General features: G+C 41.5%; 1 protein-coding gene across 5 annotated transcripts in view; it reads right to left on the reverse strand.

The window, feature by feature from the left end:
- Pip5k1b (phosphatidylinositol-4-phosphate 5-kinase type 1 beta) overlaps nt 1–16,855 on the reverse strand; it is a 333,977-nt gene extending 317,122 nt beyond the window's left edge. For 2 of the 5 annotated variants that reach the window (XM_071600584.1, XM_027940141.2), the window contains exon 1: nt 16,362–16,852. The gene's annotated coding sequence lies outside the window, so the exon portion shown is untranslated. Of the gene's footprint in view, nt 1–14,378; nt 14,481–16,361 lie in introns of those variants that run through there. The other 3 variants (XM_071600585.1, XM_071600586.1, XM_027940142.3) reach the window with 3 other exon arrangements.
- Nucleotides 16,856–21,692: the final 4,837 nt, after the last annotated feature.

A 21,692-nucleotide genomic window follows, 5' to 3' on the forward strand; every position in this document is an offset into this window, starting at 1 on the left:
TTCTGCTTTGGCTTCTTGTTGATTATTTTCACAATTCTTCATAACATGCTTAGATCTCTAGGTCTGAATCCTTATACGACTCTGTCTTCCACCCAAAGTTTAATATATTATTGTTTTGATTTTTCTGTGTAGTGCCTCTGCAATTTTAAGTATTCAAGTATTCATTTGTGTTTTGCCAACTTTAGTTCTGAAGTAAAACTGTCTTTACATGTAGAACAACATAATCATCGATGTAAAAATTCTATGCATACTACAAAAAACTTACTATAAATGAGCTTAACATCTAACAAAAAAACTATAAGGATAGAAAATAAACACATGAAAAAAAGTTAAACCTAATTAGCCATTTAAAAAACTCAATATAAAAACACAATGAGCCATAACAATACATTTATCAGGATGTCTAACATGAAAAAGATTGACCATGAAAAGTGTGAATGAAGATGTGGACCAATCGGAACCTTCCTGTGCCGTCAGTGTGAATGCAAGATGGCACAGCAACTCTGGAATTCCACCAACTTCAACAATTATATCTCACTCCCCGATCCCAGGAAATGAGGATATTAGCAGCTTTCCTTTATTCTTCCACATCCCACATTCTGTCAGCATACAACCTATAGTCAGAACCAAATACTCAATATTTGACTCCCAGGGCAGAAAAACCAAAAAAGTCACTGTTATGGTTATGATTATGCCATTGTACTCACTGCCAGGCCAAATAAACAGATTTTGGTCATTTTTTATAGTGACTAAAATGTCATGTCATGACCCCTATGCTGATGCCTTTAAACTCTTTGGTTTCCCTCATTTTAAATCTGGTATTATCCATTTAGTAACTCCACTTAGATACCTTTGTCAATTGACATAGGCCATCAGACTATATATGTCTATTACTAACTGAGGTTTTCATTAGGATTTAACAACTTAATTCCAACAACCTTAAAGATTCCATAGGTGTTAAAAGTGCTTTCTGGGAGATCCTTATATTCCATCTCAATACCAGCACTACTTAAAACCCAGATAATCTCTGCATGCAAGACATGGCATTAGGTGCTCTGCAAGGTATGTTAAGTTGACACCCACAGACTATACCATCTAAATGGAATGAACAATGAGCTTATTTAATAGTTCGAGTGTCAAATCCTACTTTGGATCCTATCATACAAATTAATTGCTGGCTACCAGCATTCTTTTTCTATACCAAGTAACCATGAACTTTGCATCCTTCAATAAACTTCCACATCTAAGATTGTCTTCTTTTTTAAAGATAAAAGCACATTGCTTTCCTTATCTAGGTTGAGGGTATGTTTCAGTTAAGTGTCCCACTTGAACCCTTGTCCTCTGTGGAAAGAAGAGGAACATTCTTCTTTCTGGGGAACCCCTCGGCTTAGATCTACTCACATCTGGCTATGAAGGTGATTGCCCTGAGCATGACCTGTTTTTGTAGTTCCTATAAAATAAATTCTCTAATGTGTGTGATACTTTTGTTCTAAGGACCTCAAAGGCCATCTTCCATCTGACCTCACAATGTGCCTTTGATGGAGGTCAGGAGCCTGTGTATAGACGTTCATTCCACAGATGAGGAAAAGAAAAAGACACAAAAGAGGTCAAGTCACTTGACCAAAGGTCACCAAAGTGTCAGCACAGGCTGGATGAATCAAAATCCCTGTGTCTTGAACCAAAGCTCTCACTGCATCCAAATTCAGCTTGTGCAAATACATGCAAAATGTCATTTAAAAACACAGGAAGTTTGGCCCAATGAGACCAGAAGATAAACTGCTTTCAACAAGCTGCAGTAGGTAGAGGGGAACTGTCAAAAGATATACTCTCTTCCTCTAAAGGTTAAAATAATGAAGAAGACAAATGATAAGAATTCTAAACTGGTTTTGTGGACCTTTTTGATACTCCAGTTTCTTTTTTATTGAGAAATACAACATTCAGCTGTGAACATGCGATGCAGACACTGTCTGTTTAATTCAAGGTACATCAACTGATAAAAACCCTTACAGAACTTGAGATTTTCATCTTTTTCTTTCATTGTTTTAAAGGGGAATAAAAAAAAAATAATCCATGAAAAGCAGTAGCAACAGCAGCAGCAGCAGCTAGTGTGTAGAGGGCATGGGGACCGTTAGGCTGGGTGGGAACATTGAGTGGGAAAAGATGTGGTCCCTGCTGTCAGGACACGAGTCTGCTTGGAGAGATAAGCTGAGAACAAGTGACAAGTGAGCCTCAAGGGAAGGCTCCAAGAGTCACAAGAACAAGAATGCCAAAGACAATGTGTGCTGGAGAAATTTCTGGGGAAGCAGGTGTGGGGATCAGAGAGGTCCACGAATAATGGGATGTATGTGACATCATGAAAATCAAATGCCATTTCACTATGCAGAGAGGAAAATGGAAGAAGATTCATTAAGGAAAAAAAAAGAATGAATGAAGGTATGGAGAAATGAAATTGCAAATGAAAATCATGGAATGATATTTTCTCCTATTACACAGCTTTCTCAGGGAGTCTGATTTAATCTCATGGTTTGAATAAGTGACAGTGTCTCCGTCCTGATCTCTCTGCTTATATCCACACTCAGACACAGCTGCCTTCCAGACTCCACTTGATGTCCTGTAGGTGTCTCAATCCTATCACTGCCTGGAGCACCTGACCAAACATAGTGATCATCTCCCTCATGGACCACTCTCCTTACTGCCACATCCTACCTCAACATCCCACCAGCATCTCAAATCCAAGTCCAAAACAGGACTCATCATTACAGGCCCCCTGCATCTGTCACCCTATCTATGCTGCCTCTCATATCATATGGCTCCAACACACTAAGTATTCTCACCCGGTTGAGCATTACTCCCCAATTTCTCTATCTCCTCAAGCCAAAAGCCAGAGATTCACCTTCTTCTACTCATGCAATTCCCTCAACATTCACATCTAAGTGAGTCACCAGATCCTAAAAATGCTCTCCACTCAATCTCAAATTTGCTCACACTTCCTCATCCTCACTACTCAAACTCAGGTCTGTGTTTCTCCACAATTAGCCTTACTGCCTCCAGTTTCTTTCCCTTCTACTTCAGCTCTAAACTATAGCCCAGGTGACTGACCTAAAACAAAACATGAGCTAATCACTTGGCCGTGAATCTCTTCTTGCTGTTGCCTCGTTGCTTGTAGAAGCAAAGTTTAGGCCACTTAGCACAGCTGATGAGAAGTGCATGGTAGGGTGCCAACAAACCCCTCCAGCTTATCTCCTTGTACCCACACCTACTCTGCCTGTTATCATATCATATGGCTCCAACACACTAAGAAGATGTATAATCTCATGCCTTCTTATGTGTAGAGACATACAAATTCATTCAGATAGCTTAAAGCAATGTTAATTGCAGGCCACCTTCATGCTGGACACTACTCTAAGCCCTGGGGATATGGGAGTGGACAAGACAAAGTGAAAGTTTATGCTTCAGTGAAGGAGGCAGACAAATGAAAAAACAAATACAGATGTAATGTGAGGGAGTGTTGATGATCATCCCTGGAGCTGTCAGGCACATGTGCAGGATACACAACACTCAGTTCCAGAAAGCTTCTACAAGTCTTCTGACATATGTGGAAATGACTATTCCTTGTAGAGAGTTTGCACAAAAGGAAATGATGCATCATGTTTACATTATAAACTGCCGTGTAGGAGAGGGAGTTTCTGAGAAACTGCTAAGCTAAATAATGAAGCCCAACTGTACACAAATCTTACAAGCTGAATTTCCATTCTGCCTTCTATAAACAAACACAAACAAAAGTCATGTTTCTCTCTTAACCCTTAGCATGGGTGATTGATTTCCCATTTGCTCTACTCTCCATCAATCTTCTCCACTCTGTCTCAACTATCTATCTTGGGAAAAACAATAAAAGGGCATCATTTAAAAATAGCTTGCCGAAGCATGACATAATTGTTTTTTCATTTTAATATAATGAGTCCAAAAGCCTAAGAAGACTCTAGTTCACATCACTCTTTTAAAAATAAGTTAATGTTTTAGTATTCACCTTACTTGCTTTATGGTAGATTTGCCAATGGAAGATGGAAATCAAGAAAATTTGGAGAATTCTTCTCTGCAATTTCTCCAAGGGATAGAGAAGACCTTTGGTAATCTATAATCTACAAAGTGACAACACATTGAAAATGAAACTGTCATCAACATAATTATGACTTACCACTATCACTAAGTGAATTGAAAAGTCTATGAAATCCTGCTTTAGACCAGAAGGCAGTAAACTCACCATCAATATTTCCAAAAAAAAAAAAAAAAAAGTAAACTGCCTATCTCAAATTTAAAAGGTAGCACTTTTTGTATCTGAACAGCCTAAAATCAGAATGTAAGGAAAACATGCTCTTCACTGGGTGTTAAGGTTTGGATACAAGGTGTGCCCAGAAGATCCTATGTGAATGCCAGACTATTCAGAAGTGAAATGATTATATTACGAGAGCCGTGACCTGATGGCTCCCTCCTAGTTTGAACAGGCAAACTGGGTGGCACCTGTAGGCAGAAGGCCCCTTCCTCCCCTACCCCCTCTCTGCTTTCTGGCTGCCTTGAGCTTTGTTCTGCCAAGCCCATCAACTATGGTGTTCTGCCTCACCTCAGGCCTAGAGCTGTGGAGTCAGCCCACTGTGGACTGAACCTCTGAAACTGAGCCAAAATAAACTTTTCCTCCTCTAAGTTGTTCTTGTCAGGCATTTTGGGCAGAGCAATGAAAACCTAACTAAAGCACTGGCCAATGAATTAAGTAAAGAAAAAAAAAAAAAAAACCCAAGCTTACTGGATTTACAAGTAAAATTCTTGAGGGCCTCCCTCAAAAACTCTTCCCACCCTTTAAAAAAATACTAATCAAAAAGAATAATAGGAGTCTTTAGTGCAACCACAGGTAAGACAGTATGGTTATCATGTGGTTCCCATGATCACAACAGATTCTCAATATCAAAACATTAGTGAAGAGGCTCATTGCTAAAAGCCTTAGAAGTAAAGCCCCTTCAAATCAATTTATAAAAGGCAGGTAAGAGTTTCAAAACTTAAAAAAAAAAAAAAATCCCTGTCATTTGATGTGGGGCAAAGAGCCTTGCAACCCCAAACACATCTTAAATCATCAGACTTACTCTTTTCTGTAAGATCTCGTAAAAAATTAGGGAAAGATGTCACAGCTTTGGGAAAATTTTCTGTTGAAAAATTGGCCATAGTACATGTTGGCACTTAAAAAAAAATCACACAAATCCTTTGTAAACAGAACATTGTTCTAGAAGAGAAACACCCCGCCCAAAGGGTCTGAGAAACCCGGCCTTAGTGCCCTGGTTGATCTCTTTTTGTTTTGTGTTTGGGTGGCCCATTAAAAACAGCAGGCTGGAAGTCTCAATGAACTTCAGGTAGAAAGAAATAATAACATTTTCAAATTATGCTTAACATTTTTAACTTAGGTGTAACACTAAGAATGACAGTATTGGTTCTTGCTAAAATAAATGAACATAAACTTTAAGGTGAACATTGTATGAAAAAATATAGATATACCCCTATTTATAGGCTTTCATTATTAAAGTTTTTCAGTCTTGTGTAACAAATATGGCAGCCTCAAGGACCACTCTCCTTTACATTCTATCAAGTGCCTACTTTCCAAGTCTCACCAGGCTTTCTCCACAGAAATTAAAACTTTGCAGGAAGAGTCTGTAGGTAGTCATTAACCACAATCCTCCATGAATTCATAGGAAGAGCACTGAACATGGTATCATGGCACAGGATATAGAGCACAACTCACAAGAAGCATGGAGGGGACCAAAGATGTTACTCATGCTTCCTGAACTGCACATCTCAGAACCCTTTAATGGAGAATGAAATCTACTTGGTGGGTCATGACCAGTGATTGGAAGGTGGTGGGTGCGGTGAGAAGGAACATATCATAAATGACAGAGCACATGTCATGTAGTATGGTTGAGGGCTGTTTCATGAAACCTTTGTTTTGATTTTATTTTATATATTATATGTGTCAATAAAGAATATGTTTTTTTATAGAGCACCAACTGGGCCATAAACTGACCAACTATATCTACCCAAAATTCATATTGAAATCGTAACCACAATGTTACTATCACAATGTGATAGCACTAGATGATGTGGCCTTTGGACAGTGACTAGGTCATGAGGGCAGAGCCCTCAGGAATGGGATCAGTGTCCTAATAAAGGGAGCCTAAAACACCCTCCCTCCTTTCTTTTCCCATGTGAAGATATAATGAGAAGTAGGCAGTCTGCAGCCCAGAAGGTAGCCGTCACCAGAACCTGACCATTCTGGCAAGCTGATCTCAGACTTCCAGCCTCTAGAACTGTGAGAAATAAATTTCTGTTTTTAATAAGCTACCCAATCTGTGGTAGTTTGTAACAACAGCCTGAGCTCAGACAGGTTGGTATTTCACTTTTATTTGCTGTTCAGGTATGACAGAGGAGCTGACAAAGCCACATGCAGAGATTCAATGCAAGCTTCAGCCAGGCCAATTTGTATCAACCAATCTCTACATGATGCTACAATCCTGTCCATTATTCCAATCCTAAAGACACCTAGATGATCAGAGAAAGCTCCAACTCACCCGTCCTCCACAACTGCTTTGCTCTTGAAGAATTAGGTTATACTGACCTTTATATTCAGATTAAATGATATGTCTTGGGATGAGAGCAATCAGGCAAACTTGATTTTAAGTCCTGTTGTATGCTGTGGAATCCCCTTAAGCAGAAGCCACATGACTGTCCAACAATGTGCAGAGTAAGTAAAAAGTTATCCTTAAAGACAAGCATTTTTTGAGGGCAGCCTCCTTTGTATAACACCTCTATCTTCTTTTCTTTAAATAACTCAGATTCCCATCTCTTTGCATCCCTTGTGATGACTTCCCTTTTACTTTTATAATTGTGAGCAATCCATACATAGGGTTCAAAGAGGTTAAAAAATGGTCTGTAATGAGAAGCCTCCCTCCCATCTCTGCGCCCCACACTCTGAGCCAGTTCACCTCCCCAGAGGTAAACAAGGACAACAGTGTCCATTCCAAAGTATTTCAAATCAGAATTTGGGGGTAACATTTCTTGGGATTAAGAGTTACAGTTACCATTGCAGAAAGGCTGAGCATGACAGCTCTGTGATTCAGTGGTGGTAAAGAAAGTCACAGAAAGTCCATGGGCAGGATCAACAGTACAAGGTGGTTCATTTGTGATCTCTATATGTTTCCTTTCTTCATTAAAAATTTACAAAAAGGACTTGTGTGCAAGTACTGGAATTTATTGACTTATTTAATCAATGAAGCTTTATATGTGTGGGTACTATGTTAACTGCTAAGGATGCACTAGAGAAGAAGCTCACAGATGGGGACTTCACTCTCCTGATACTTAGGACCAGATGGGTCCAAATGAATCCTGCAATCAGAGCTGCTGGCCCTATCCTAGACTGGGTAGGTGGTGAAAGCCTCCTTCCAAAAGTACCCTTAGAACTGATCTGATGCATGGTCAACCAAGGTAAAGAACTCCCCAGAAGGAGTCACACATGGACTTTAGGGAGGTGCTCAGTGTGGCCGAACACAGTGAGGGGCAGAGTGGTACGCCTGAGCTAGGCAGGACCCAGACTGTATGGGCCCCTGAAACCACATCAGTGATCTAAATTTTTATTCCAGGCCCACTGGGAGGCACTGAATAGTCTGAGGCAGATCTACGTGAGTCTCTCTCACCAGACCAATCCCCAACCATGCAGAGAATCTTTCCTCCACCTATTTCAACTGTTTTCCACTATGAGGAAGTACAGAAAGTGGATTTCAAACCATGCTTCTTTATTGACACTGCCAGCTGTGCAAAGTAACCTGAGCCTTCTCCCCAGAGCGGCCAGGTTAAGCCCACCCAAGGGGCAGAGGTAGCACCTCTTGGAAGAGCATTGCATTTTATCCCCAGCCTGTGGTTGCAACACATCTCTGCTACAGTGGCCACAAACATGATGCTGGGACTGTAATAACCCTAGTGTATTACCAACTGTGGCTGGGGGCAGTAGTTTTTAGTTCCTTGTTAGAATAAATGAGTGTACCTTAGAAATTTCAGAGCACCTTAAAAACCTGGTATGCGGAGGAGTTAGGCAAGTTCCCAGAGCCACAGTGGAATTTTTGTCCTACACCTGTAAGAGCAGCTGAATGTACTTGTGAACCTGGACCTGACTGCACTCCAGGGGATCCAAAGTGTCAGGCTAGGTTGCTGTTTGGAAGAACAAGTGCTCAGAGGCTGTGCAGGAGTGCAAAAGGCCACCAATGTGGAAATCCCTTGTGGCTAGAATGTTCCACGAGGGCTCAGCTGGGCACAGGAGGAAAAGCTCCAGTCAGCAGAGTTTCAGGTCCTTCAAGTCATCTTAAGCATACTGGCTGCAGCATGAGTAATGGGTTACAGGAAGGTCACAGTGGATGCAGACCAGTGAGGCTCTGGCCACCATCCACCAGAGATGAGAAGCTGAGAGGGAATCTACAGAAATGATGAGAAGCAGATGGATGAGAGAGATTTCAGAGAGCAAGATCAATAGAAAATGGTAACAGATTAGATGCAAAGGATAAAAAGGATGGAGCCAAGAAAAGCTCCCAAGTTTCTGCTTGTGTGACTTGGTGGCTAGTGTACCTCAGAGCAGGGAATCTTTCAAATGCATTAGATATGGAGAGAAAAGATCAAGATTCTGGGCTTGGATGTGTAGAATGACCAGAGTTGAGAGAGAGAGAGAGAGAGAGAGAGAACACGAGAGAGCCAGTCAGCCAAACAGACACATCTAGGTTGCAGACATAAATTTTATATTCTCTTACAATTTTCTTTTTCATATTCTTATTCCAAAGTTCCATTTGAGACACTGGTACATAAGAGCAAAGGAGTGTGGGCTTTAAAATGACAAAACCCAGGACTAGATGATGACTTAGCATCATCCCTTACTGGCTCTGGGCTCATGAGCAAGTTGCTAACTGACTTGGTTTCCACTTCCCTATCTATGGGGGAGGATGCTGCAGCCCACCTTGCAGGCACATGGGGAAAATAAAACTAAAACCATTTGAGAAGTGCTTGGAATGGAGTGAGTTCTCAACCAAATCAATCTCCTTAAAAGGACCACATTTGTACTTGCTTTTTGGTATACTCCTTAGCACCTGGCATTGCCTTAGCTAAAAGACTCATCAATATCTAGTGTATTGAACTGATTTGAAATACTCTGAGAACTGTCAGAAAACCACTGTTTTTCCTCCTAAACACAATCACGAGCTCTGAAAACTTTTCCTCCCACCTGGGCATCCTATTGAAACAAAACCCAAACATACATCTTTTCATGGGGCTTACCCTCATCATCCACATTCCCTGAATCATCTCCCAATCCTGGGGTATGCACCTCTTGGCAGAGCCAGTGGCTATCAGAACCTTTTCCATATACTATCTGAAGTTCTAGTCACCCAATCCAGTCACAAGAAATTGTTCTCTTGTGATCCACATGGTTCTAAGAAAAGCCACGACTGGCAGAAAGAGAATTTTTCATTTTTTCCCTGGTATTTCTGATAAGCTGCCAGATGGCATCTTCTTTGCACACCTCGAGATTCATCTGGGAATACGGAACACTCCAGAAGTCAACACTCTGAACATCGGGTTTAACGTTTACTGCCAATATTGAGCATGTATCAGACTCACGTGGAGTCTGTTGACACTCAGATGGCTGAACTTCATCCTCAGAGTTCCTGATTCAGCTGGTTTGAGGTAGAGGAAGGGAATTTGCAGTTCTGACAAACTCCCAAGTGATGCTGACACTGTTGGTCCAAGGACCACACTTTGAGAACCATAGTCTTGGCTTCTCCCAAGATATGGGACTATTGATAATATCTAATGTTTAAAGAAAAACCAGCTGAGATTAGCAAACTTTACATAAGATATCACAGAATTTTCCTTGTATATTGTCCATGATGTCTTCATTTGGAATCACATGTATGTTTATGATTTATGTATAGGAAGCACCCGTTTTAAACATTTTGGAAAGTTTAAGTCAATGTTTGGTCATTTCTACTCTGTTTTCCAACATTCATGTCAGAGTACATGAAGGAATTGCTCTTTAAATAAGGAGAACACTTCACTCATAATCATGCCAAAATTTATTCATAAACAAATGTTTCTTCCTGCTGGAAGTCTGGGTCACCATTCTAACACAGAGAATTAGAATCTCAACCATTCAAATACTGTCTTCATAGCTGAATGAAATAAGCTTTAGTGACTGTGGTGGTAGTCCACTTTATCTTGGCAGGATAGATGAGACTTGCTCTGTTTTAAAAATATTTACTGAGCACCTACTATGTGCCAGCCACTAGTAAAACAGTGTTAAAGAGCCATGACCTCTGTCCTCAAAGACTGCGTAATTTGGGGTTCAGTGTGAGTATGGGCATAAGTCACAGAAAAAGACGTGAAATATACAAACATCTAAGTATTCATTGTGACAAGTGAACAAAACTCATGAGGAAGGTCCCCTCTAAGGATATATGATTGAAGAAGACCTAGGAGGACATGATACATTTTTTGGTGGGGAGGGGTACCAGTGATTGAACTCATGGACACTCGACCACTGAGCCACATTCCTAGCCCTATTTTGTATTTTACTTAGAGACAAGGTATCACTGAGTTGCTTAGCACCTCGCTTTTGCTGAGGCTGGCTTTGAACTAATAATCCTCCTGCCTCAGCCTCCCAAGCAGCTCAGATTACAGGCATGTACCACTGTGCCTGGCTAGGACATGATACTTAAACTGATTAACTTAGAGGACTTTCAAGTCCATTCTTGTCTGTATTACCCTGAGCCAAACTCACTATTCAAGTCTCTCTCAGTGCTTTAAAAACATGTTTACTATGTTTAAAGGAAGAATAGACAAATTTTGTACATTACTCTTCTGCTAAAAAAAGAGAAATAAATAAAAATGATTCCTAGTTGAGTTAGTTTTAAAAAGTTGGATTCTATCAAATGCCTACTGTTAATAATTCTAAAAATGAAAGGCCAGGCACAGTGCATGTAGCTTGGGAGACTAAGGCAGAAGGATTCCGAGTTCAAAACAAGCCTCGGCAACTTAGCGAGACCTTGTCTCTAAATCAAATATAAAAAAGGGCTGGGGATGTGGCTCAGTGGTTAAGTGCCCCTGGGTTCAATCCCCAATACCCAAAATAAATAAATAAATAAGTAAAAGAAGCACCACTATAAACTACTGAAACTAGTCTCTATCAGCCTGCCTAATATTTCTAAAATGGTTCATTAGATCATTAGAACATCCCAAGATTTCGAAGAGTACTATTAATCTAGATGAATTACTCAGTGTATTTATTAAATCCTTACCATTTGCCAGACGTAGTGCTAAGTTCCAAGAATATAAATATAAATAAAACATGATGCCTAACCTTTCACACTGAAAAATACTTGCCAAATACCTATGATATTCCAACTACTCCCTCAAGAAGGTTACAGTATTTCTTTTCATTTTCTAACTGCTGTTTTTGTTTCCTTATTACCAAATGCTAAGACCATGTGATTTTGAATGCAGGCACAATTTTTAAAGGAAAGTGGAGAAAAGCATGTATTAAATGTTAAAAACCCATCATGCAATGTGTTGAATCTATTGCATTTCTTGTGCCAGTCTATCCACAGAGTAAAGAAACATATTCTTATGGCCCCTATAATATTCTCCTCCCTAGACTCCTAGCTCCGCATTACTGAGTAGAGAAGGCTTAGATGTCACCTTTTTCCTCACAAAAGAGATGAACTTTCTATGCTCCTGTTTCTGAACTTTAGTTCTAGTTCAAGGTAATTATGCTTCTTGAGATTCCAGTCCTGACAATTTCAGTCCTTGCCTAACTGTCCCCGAGAAGACATGCAACCTTTTTTTTTTTTTTAGAGGAGGAGCAATTCTAAACAATGCTTTGTATTTCATTGCAATTTCATAACTGACTTTATAAACAACATTAGGGAAAATGAGTCTCAAGAACTCATTGTTCACCAATTGTGTAAACTCCCCCCAAACTACCTGCCCGTTGTCTACTCAGTCCCACAAACAGTACAGTAGAAGGCTACCCAGAGAAGGCACACTTCCTGAGGTTGCTCATTCAAGTGTGGGCTTAACTCCAAATGACAAGAGCAAGACAATGTTTGCTCATGGAACAAGCAACCATGTCCCAGTCATCATGTTTCAAATCTTTCCAAAGTAACCTAATTTGGGTAGAATTCATGTGATTTCCTGGGTGAACATCTCCTTTCCAGATTTCTGGTAAAACTCTACACAAGATGATACCATCGAGAAGAAATGTACAAAAATCAACCCTGTTTCACTAGGCTCATCTTTTATTTTGAAAGGACTTGGCTTAAAAAAATTATTTGATAATGGCTGCTAATTGTTTATGACACAATACTTAGAAAAATTTCATCAATAAGTTAAGCTTAAAGCTGATTTGTTACAAAGGAGGAGAAAACCCTAAATAAACACATGCCAGGTTCCCCCACCACCACCACTACCAATTTCCCTGGCATTTAGAAGAAATACATCCTGATCCATAGATAAGACCACAAATGAACAGCTGAGCTACATAATGTACAGTTCTAACTGGGCAGCTTCTAAAAAAATAAAAGGACTCCTTCCAGCTCGAGGAAGTGGACTTTATACAAAGAGAAAATATTTCCACAACAAATACATTTAGGACTTGCTGTTTCACAGAATAACTCTTAAGGCTCTAGCCATAGGGGGAAAAAATCAGTTTTCCAGGATATTAAATGTTCTGACTCACCATTTAACAAAAGTACAAGCAAAATGCAAATGCAAATTAAATGGATACATATTTATGACTTTACTGGCTGGATGACAGGGCCACCTTTTGCTTCTGGCTTTATTTACCAGGAAGAGAAGCTTAGAAAACCAGCATACATTTATGATTCTATACAAACAATTCCCTCTCTTCAAGCACTTGCTCAGCAAAGTATTAATTCTGAGTCTGCTAATATATGTAAGAGAATCATAGTGAATAGACAAGAATGGGCAAACATTTTCTCCTTAATGGTATTTAAATGGACAAGCAATTTAAAAATATGAGTGCTAACTCATTTAAAAATATAATGATTCTCTAAATATTACTAGCAAACTGCAGTTTTCTGCTAACCTCTATGATTTCTACAAGTGAACAATGTGCCTTCACCATAGAGCTCCTGGCACAGCTCTGAATACAAATCTCCTTAGGAATTTCATAATGACCCTGACCCCTCCCACTATCATTCCTGTGACCACCAGCAAGTCAGTTTAGCTCCTAAGTTTCAATCCTCTTACTTATGAAAGATGTGTCTTTAAACTTGTGACAATTTGAATTTTTTTTATCAGAAGGGAATATACCTCAATCCCTTATATAAATGGAGTTAAAATTTCCCATCTATTGTATTCCTTGTCATCATTCTTTCCCGACATAAAACAAACAAACAAACAAACAAAAACTCACCACTTTTCTGTACAAAGGAAGGAGGGGTGGGAAGAGAAGAGGATTCTTAAAGGGAACAGAAACAAGGTTGTTTTTATTAGGTTTCCCCTCTGAAACCACAAATTAGTATTAGCATCTGCTGAAATTTATGCAATATCACATATAAAAAAGAGCAGTTGGTACCTTCATCTCAAGGTATGCCCTTTCATAAAATGGCACAAGTCAATGTCCTATTTTAGCCAGCTATACATTACCAACAACAAGAGGAGAGAGGCAAACAAAAGAACATGATACAGATGCATGAGTCTACTGCATATAGGGAGAAAGGAAAACTCTTCTTTATGCGATGAACTCAGGAAAGAGAACAATGGGCTCCTGTACCTGCTTCAGAAGACACACCTCTTGTAGGTAAACTATCCTATGTGCTGGGAATTTACACGATGAGATGCTGTCTATGTTTTACAGCGTATATTTTCCTTATGAATGATTTCATTCACCTCCTTCATTTATTCAACAGAGCTACTCAACAGAGTACTTACTATATGCAGGTTCCAAATCTTAAAAGAAAAGCCGGAGCTTACTTTTGGAGTATTCAACCAACATGCATCTTAGAGCACATTGGCCCACCAATATTTTCAAGTCAAATAAAAGTACTGATCAACATAGATACTAAGCTAAAGCACACCTCTATTTTTCTTTCCCATCATCAAGTGGGATGTGGTGTAAGTAGGGAAGAGTAAATTAAAGGTGGAATAAATTAGTTATATCCCTTAGTTGATAGAGGGTAAAAAAACTTTGGATTCCCCTAAAAGAAACCATACCATTGGCTTACAAATACATTGGTCAACGTTATAGAATCCTAAAACTAGAAAAAGAAACATAATTTAATATGAACCTTTTGTTTTATGAGAGACTTGAGACTTGGAGGTAAGATGATCTAAATGTAGTACTTAGAGCTGGAACCTGGGTCAGCAGCTGGCAAATTTAACAGTCTCTGGTGCATTACAGGATCCAAGATGTATCTCATCAAAATAGAAGTAGAACAAGGGAAGAAAACAAAACAATTCATGAGACAAAAGGAGATGGGTTCTTGCCTTGTAAATTCCACAAAATTAGATGTAGCACCACGGAAAACTCCCACCACTTATCTAAACCTCAGTTTCCTCATTTGTAAAACGTGAACAGTTACTCAGAGTGAGACTGTACAGACCACAAAAAAAGGCAGAAGTACAGAGGTGGCACTGGGTTATGACAGCAAACCTGGCTGTGACTCTAATACTAACCACTTGTTACAGTGATAAATTCCTTAATCTGATTTTTCCTCCCATTTCTCCTATAAACATGTGGTTAATAATCTTTGCCCTATCTCCCTGGGAAATGGAATGGGAATAATGAAAAACATTTTAAAATTAAATCTTTAAAGTCTTCTTAATTTGTACATAAATGTAATGTGGTTTTTATCCTTCAGTTCTCTGCAGTTTTCCTTCCCTACTAAGACATGATCACACATCAGGCTCAGATGTAGCACCTTTCTCATCAATTCTTATAAGCCTCCGTTCACATAAAGGGAGGCGACCCTTTCCCTCAGCTGAGATGCTACAGGACCTGGATGGGAAAGGTTTATTCCTAGGGTTCCTTTCAGCTGGGAATGCTCTGACAAGCTTCCATGAACACTATTTACTTCATCACATTAGAATCCTCATGAAACCACTCCTTTGACTTTTCTTCACTCCAACAACTAACTGCAAAACACTCCAGCCTCCCCACCGAAAACAAGGGGGAAAGTCTCTGGATGGATGCGCCTCTTCACGAGACAAAAGGGGTTTCCCAAACCAACGCTGAGAGTACTGATATGGGTCCACTTCTTCCTTGCACATGATTAACACATTCTTTGTCTCTCTCACCCCATCCCCTAAGGATCATTCACCTTAGATCCAGGGTACCAAGCAGGCAGAGAATGTCATCAAGTAGTAGTGGTAAGGGGTGTTGTTTTTTGGTCTGCCACACTCTCCCTTTCAAAGCGTCAGAGTAACTAGTATTTCCTTGTTCGGAGCTCTGATTTCAGTAGAATAGATGAAAAATTCATCAACCTACCCAAACAACTTCTCCAGAACAGGTTTCTTCCCAATCATACTGGGCACCAGAGACCAGCGAGCTGGGGGCGGGGTGGGGGGGTGGTGATGAAATGACAACATGCTCATCTGTATAGATGAGAGATAAGCAGACATTTGTTGTCTTCTCTTCTGGCGACTCTTGGCACCGGCATGGCACACTAAATCCCGGCACTCTCCCTTCTCATTGCCCCACACTCCTGCCCCCCGCCCCAGATGTTGAAGCGTCATGTTGACCGGCTGGGGAAGAGAGCTGGAAAACGCAGAAGTCGCCTGCTGCATTTAAGCTGAAACCATACCGCACCTGTTCAATCCGGCTCCGGAGCCAGAAATGACCAGAACACCGACTCACAAGCCCCTCTTGAGATCCCAGGGCAACCTAACAAGTTCGCCTCTGTTTGGTACCAGGGGAGAGCGGTGGAGAGACCTTTCCTTCTGCTGCCAAAACTCTGCAGGTTCCCCGAAGAAGGGAAAGGGGCTCCAGATTAAGTGAGCCCAGAGTGATAGCTGAGTGTCTCTGCGGCCTGGGGGACCCGGGGGACCAGTCGGTGGGTACCAGCGGGGAGCGCGCAGCTGTGGCCCCCAAGGAACCAAGGTCCCGCTTCGGTGGCCACGGGCGCCCCCTCCACGTCGCCTTCAGCACAACGCAGACTGGCGAAATGACATGGTAGAGACCCGTCAGGTTTTACCAGAAACACTGAGCCCCCGAGCGCTAGTCGCTCGGGAGAGTCTAGGGGGGAGGGGCCGGGGACGCGCAGGAAACTTACCTCACCCGGGCAGCCTCAGTGAGCCTCTGCTGTTGAGACCAGTTGCGCCACAGCCTCCAAGTTATCGGGATGTTGTTGCTTTCCCTGGGCGAAGGGAGAGCGTCGCAGGCGAGGAGGTGGAAGGTCGGCGGGGTGGGGACCGGCAGGTGCCGGGGCCGGAGCCGCGCGGCCAAACTCGCCCCGGACGCGCCTCGGCGGGGGCGCGCGGCTGCGAGTGTGCAATGCGCGCGCGCCGCGGCGAGTGTGTTTTTGTGTATGTGTGTCCCCGCTTTCCCCTTCCTTCCCTGCCAGTCCTCCGGCCAGACAGAGCAGCGAGCGACCACCAAAACCTTGCAGGTCAGAGCAGCTCCACGCCCGGGCACAGCCGCGGCGAGGCGAGTTCGGGAACCCGAGGCCGAGGAGCAGCGGCGCCCCCCGCCGGGATCGGGCGCGGGTCCCCGCTCAGTGCGCGCCGGAGTAGGAGTGAAGCGCTGAGAGAGCAGGCTGCGCGGCGGCTGCCGCGGCTCCCGGAGGCTGCAGGCCCCGCCCGCCGGCCGCCCAGGCTCTTCCCCTTTTCTCTCCACCCCCTTGCTCCATCCCCGCACGCCCTGCAGGGAAGCCAGACCGGTTTGCAGCAGTCACCACGGCGGGACTGTCCGCCGCAGTTGGTCTGCGCGCTGGAGTCGGTGCATGGGGACTAGGCGCCCGGTCCCGCAGACGGGTGCCCAGGACCCAGAGCAGAGGTGGGCGGTCCCCGAGAAGTGGTCTGTTCCTCCAGAGCTGCAGGTCTAGGCTAGGGCTTCTTGGCGGTTCTCAAAGTCTTGAAGCGCGGCTCACCAAGGCTGTGTCTGTGATGCGGCGACCCCTTTCCACAGGCCACTGAACTTGGCTACGTCTGATCATCCGTCTGCTGTACTGCTCTGTTGGGTCGAAGACCGCACTTAAGCCCAGGTGTCCCTTTACACCCGGAAGGGACAGGCCAGGATTTCAAGGTGATGGCTACTCTCCTTCTAAGGATAGTAGGTGGTCTCAGGAAGTAAGATAGAGCACCTGCCTTGCATGTGTAAAGCACTGGGTTCAATCCTCAGCACCACATAAAAATAGATGAAGATATTGTGTCCATCTACAAAAAAAAAAAAAAAAAAGACCTACCCATCAGGTAGAGAGAGAGAGGTTGGCGAGAGGGTCCTAGGAGAGAGAAGGTTGGAAGGCGACCTGTGAGAATGCCAAATCCAACCGATAGTGCTCCTCCGGCTCGGGGCACTTGTAAACTCACCTGATGTCAGTTTAGGTGCAAAGAGGTTAGGGTGAGATCTAAAGGACTCCTTTTATTAAAAAATAATAATAATGCTTTTTTTATTAAAAATAAAAATAATAATAATTCGTGGAAGCTAAACTAAAAATTCACTTACTGAGAACCGAAAAGTAGCAGATCCATTCCAACTGAATCGAAGCAAATGGTGTTTCTCAGCCTCATCGCTTCCTTCCACTTTTCCCTTCCTTAACAAAATAAACCAAAATACCAACATTTGATGGAAAACGCAGGATACATTCTGACAAGGAAAGATTAGTATTTTGTGATCCTTATTGCCAAATATTCTTTGGTGAACCAAAGTGAATTTGCTTGAAAGGATACTCTTAGTTTTCTGCAAAGGAGCATCACTTTCTAGTTTTGAAATCTTTATATCTCCCTGCCCCATCTCAGTGAGTTTGTTATAGTTTGCTATCAGCCTGGAATGAGTGCAATAATTCCTTAATAACAATATCAATTATTCCTTTTCAGTTTTCTTGAGGCATAACTAACAAATATATGAGATTCTTTGGCTGTCTTCCAGTCTACTTCTTCCAGGTGTGTCTGGCCATTACTGGAGATTTAGGGCATCATTTGCTTAGGACCCTATGACTTGTGTCTTTATCCTGACATCCTACTCTTTAAAGTTTAGAGCAGGAATATACATCTAGTCCAGCTTGCTCTCTTTACAGATAAGAAAATTAATGCCAAAGACCTGAATCCTAGAACATGGTTTATTTGATTCCAAACTCCTGAGCCCCCAAAATGACAGAATTGCTGGATTAACAAACTTCAAGAAAGGCCAACAGAGCTGGTGGTGGAGGACAAAGGAATAGATCCAAAGAATTGTTCAACTGACTGTTTTGAATCTCTGTGTAGGGGGCAGCATCACACCACTGTAAATAGCCTACTAGTGTGGGATCTGGGAGGGGTAATCCCAGTCTCCTCTTCCTTGGTCCTCATTTCTACTCTGAAATTCAAGGAGTGGAAAATGAATTTGCTTCCCAGAAATATGGTAGTAAATAAAAATTCAAAGTCAGTTCTGGTAACACAGGAGAGGTGAAAATGGGTAAAACCAAATCTAATGAAATTACAGTAGATTAGAAGTAGTCACACATATTACATATGAATGCACAGTTGTACCTACACCCTTTGTCCTCCTTTCCCATTAGAGCACAATACTGACTGTCTTTTGTAAAGCATAGATGAATATAGCTTTAGGTTTCCAAACAGAAGTTACAAAGCAAACTGCCCACAGGCTATTTAGAGATCCAGCTCTATGAAACAGGATTCTAAGAAACTCTACAAAGCCTTAAGATAGCATCATTACTGTGAATTAGCAAAATAAGGGATCATGTAGTGTGAAACCCAGATTTATTCCTGATTCTATCATTAACTCTATAAATAGCAATTTAGGAAAGTTATTCCTCTATTGGAAATGAAATGACACCAATAAAACTAGCAATAGTGACTTGGCCAGAAAATCTGGAAGTCTATTAAAAATCAGAAAATGTTCACCTACTCATTTTACCTGACTTCAAATGTAATTTTTCCAGTTGATTTTAGATCGTAGTCCAAAATGTTTAAACTGCTATTTAATACAACCCTTACTATGAGAAACATGCATGGGTTCCTTGTAGTAGATTTAATAGCTTTAATGATCCCTAGTTAAAGACTTCCTTTTGTTCAGGGTCTTCCCTTCACACTTTGTCCTTCCTACTCTGGGTTCAACCATATGATTAACTCTGACTAATGCGACAATAGCAGACTTGATGTAATTGAAGTCTTGGAAAATGTTGGTGCATTTCTGCATCTACTTTTGAAATTCTGCCATCACCAAGAGAGCTATCCTGCTGGAGGAAGAAAGACCCTGTAGGCTGGAGCTAAGTCATCGTGGCTGAGGCCATCTTTGACTAGCCAGCCCTCAGTTGACTTCAGAGGCACTAGCAAGTCCAAATGAGATCAGTCAGGCTTCATTCAGACCATAAGACCATGTACCAGACCATAGACTCATGACAGATAATAGATGGGTACTGTTGTAAGCTACTACCTCAATTATCTAGTGCTACATTACAGAGCATGCCAAAACTTATAGGCAAACAAACAAATGAATAAACAAACAAAAAACCAGCTACTTACTATTTCTCATGACTCTGTGGGTCAACTAAGCTCAGCTGAGCAAAGGCTAAGATCACTCACTTAACTGCATTTAACTGGCAGCCAGACAGAGCTGGAAGGTCCTAGAAGACTTCATTCACATGTCAGGCATCTCAGTCCTCCACACAACCGCTTACTTTCCATGCGGTGGCTTGAATTTCCTTACAGCAAAGTGGTCAGATATCTGTGGCTCATGGCTTCTAAGAGAGGGGAACTGGAAATTGCTAGTTCTCTTAAAGACTGAGCTTGGAAGTGCTGAAACATTATTTCCGGTTTGTTCAATTGGGCAAATCAAGCACCAAGACCAACTAGATTCAAGGAAGGGGGGAATAGACTCTGCTGTTTGATTTTATGGGCAGCATGTATGGAAAAAGAATAGAAGGGCTTGGTGGCAACTTTTTTTTTTTTTTTTTGTCCAGAGATAACATCAATAACATCACCCGTTGAGCTTCTAGGTGCTTTATTATACCACATTAGATAACCAATACTGTGAGGATTCAATTTGACTTGCCTTCTTGCCACCTTGAGGCCATAGTAAGTTGAAACCACATGATTGCCCTGAGTAACCCTCATCTGTTTTTCCTACATAGCTTCCCAGAACTTTATAACCAGACCCTAATGTGATCAATGTCAGGAATATGCCTGATGTCTTTGATATTAGCTTGAGATAACTCAGGTACATTCTGGTTTGGATGAAGCTGTTTTTGTCCTGACCACAGTAGAATCCCCCTCCCTCACACTCAAATGATCCATCAATCTTGCTGGCGACCAAGACACACTTGTGTTTATAAGTCCCCAGTGGATTCTGCTCTGTGCAATCCTGAATCTTTCTTCAGTCTCACAGCAACTTGTGGCTAGTTCTAATACATGGGGACCAGGTTTCTCTAGAACAGACACATTCTTTGTAACTATGGGACTTTAACTTTGTAACTATGGGACTTTAGCCTAGTTACAAATCCTTTCTGGGTCTTTCTATCAAATGAGATGTGCACATCTGCAGATGTGCACCACTGTGTCTGGCTCCCTATATATCTTGATTTTCTAATTTCAGAGGGCTAGTTTACCATGGGGATCCCATGTTCTCTACTCTCAAGTTTGCTCACTTTCCCTTCCTTCTCTTCTGTCTTCCCTTTCTTCTATCTTTGCTTGTTTGCTTTCTTTCTGGTACGTAATTCTTTTCTTATTCCTATTCATCTTCTTGTTCCACATGAGAGAATTAAAAAGAACACTGAACCAGGAGCCATAAGACCTTCTTTCTCATGCCAAAAACATGCATTGGAGAAAAGATAGCCTCTTCAACAAATGGTACTGGAAAAACTGGAAATCCATATGCAACAAAATGAAATTAAACCCCTATCTCTTACCATGCACAAAACTCAACTCAAAGTGGATCAGGGACCTAGGAATTAAACCAGAGACTCTGCATCTATTAGAAGAAAAAGTAGGCTCTAATCTCCATCTTGTGGGATTGGGCCCCAACTTCCTTAATAAGACTCCTCCTATAGCGCAAGAATTAAAACTAAGAATCCATAAATGGGATGGACTCAAAACTAAAAAGTTTCTTCTCAGCAAAAGAAACAATATGTGAGGTGAATAGAGAGCCTACATCTTGGGAGCAAATTTTTAGCTCCCACACATCAGATAGAGCACGAATCTCTAGGGTATATGAAGAACTCAAAAAGCTAAGCACCAAAAAAACACTTCTCAGAAGATGATCTATAATCAATCAATAAATATATGAAAAAATGTTTATCATCTCTAGCAATTAGAGAAATGCAAATCAAAACTACTCTAAGATATCATCTCACTCCAGTCAGAATGGCAGCTATTATGAAGACAAACAACAATAAGTGTTGGTGAGGATGTGGGGGAAAAGGCACACTCATACATTGATGGTGGGGCTG

Source organism: Marmota flaviventris, chromosome 13, assembly GCF_047511675.1.
Source record: "Marmota flaviventris isolate mMarFla1 chromosome 13, mMarFla1.hap1, whole genome shotgun sequence".
NCBI lineage: Eukaryota > Metazoa > Chordata > Mammalia > Rodentia > Sciuridae > Marmota > Marmota flaviventris.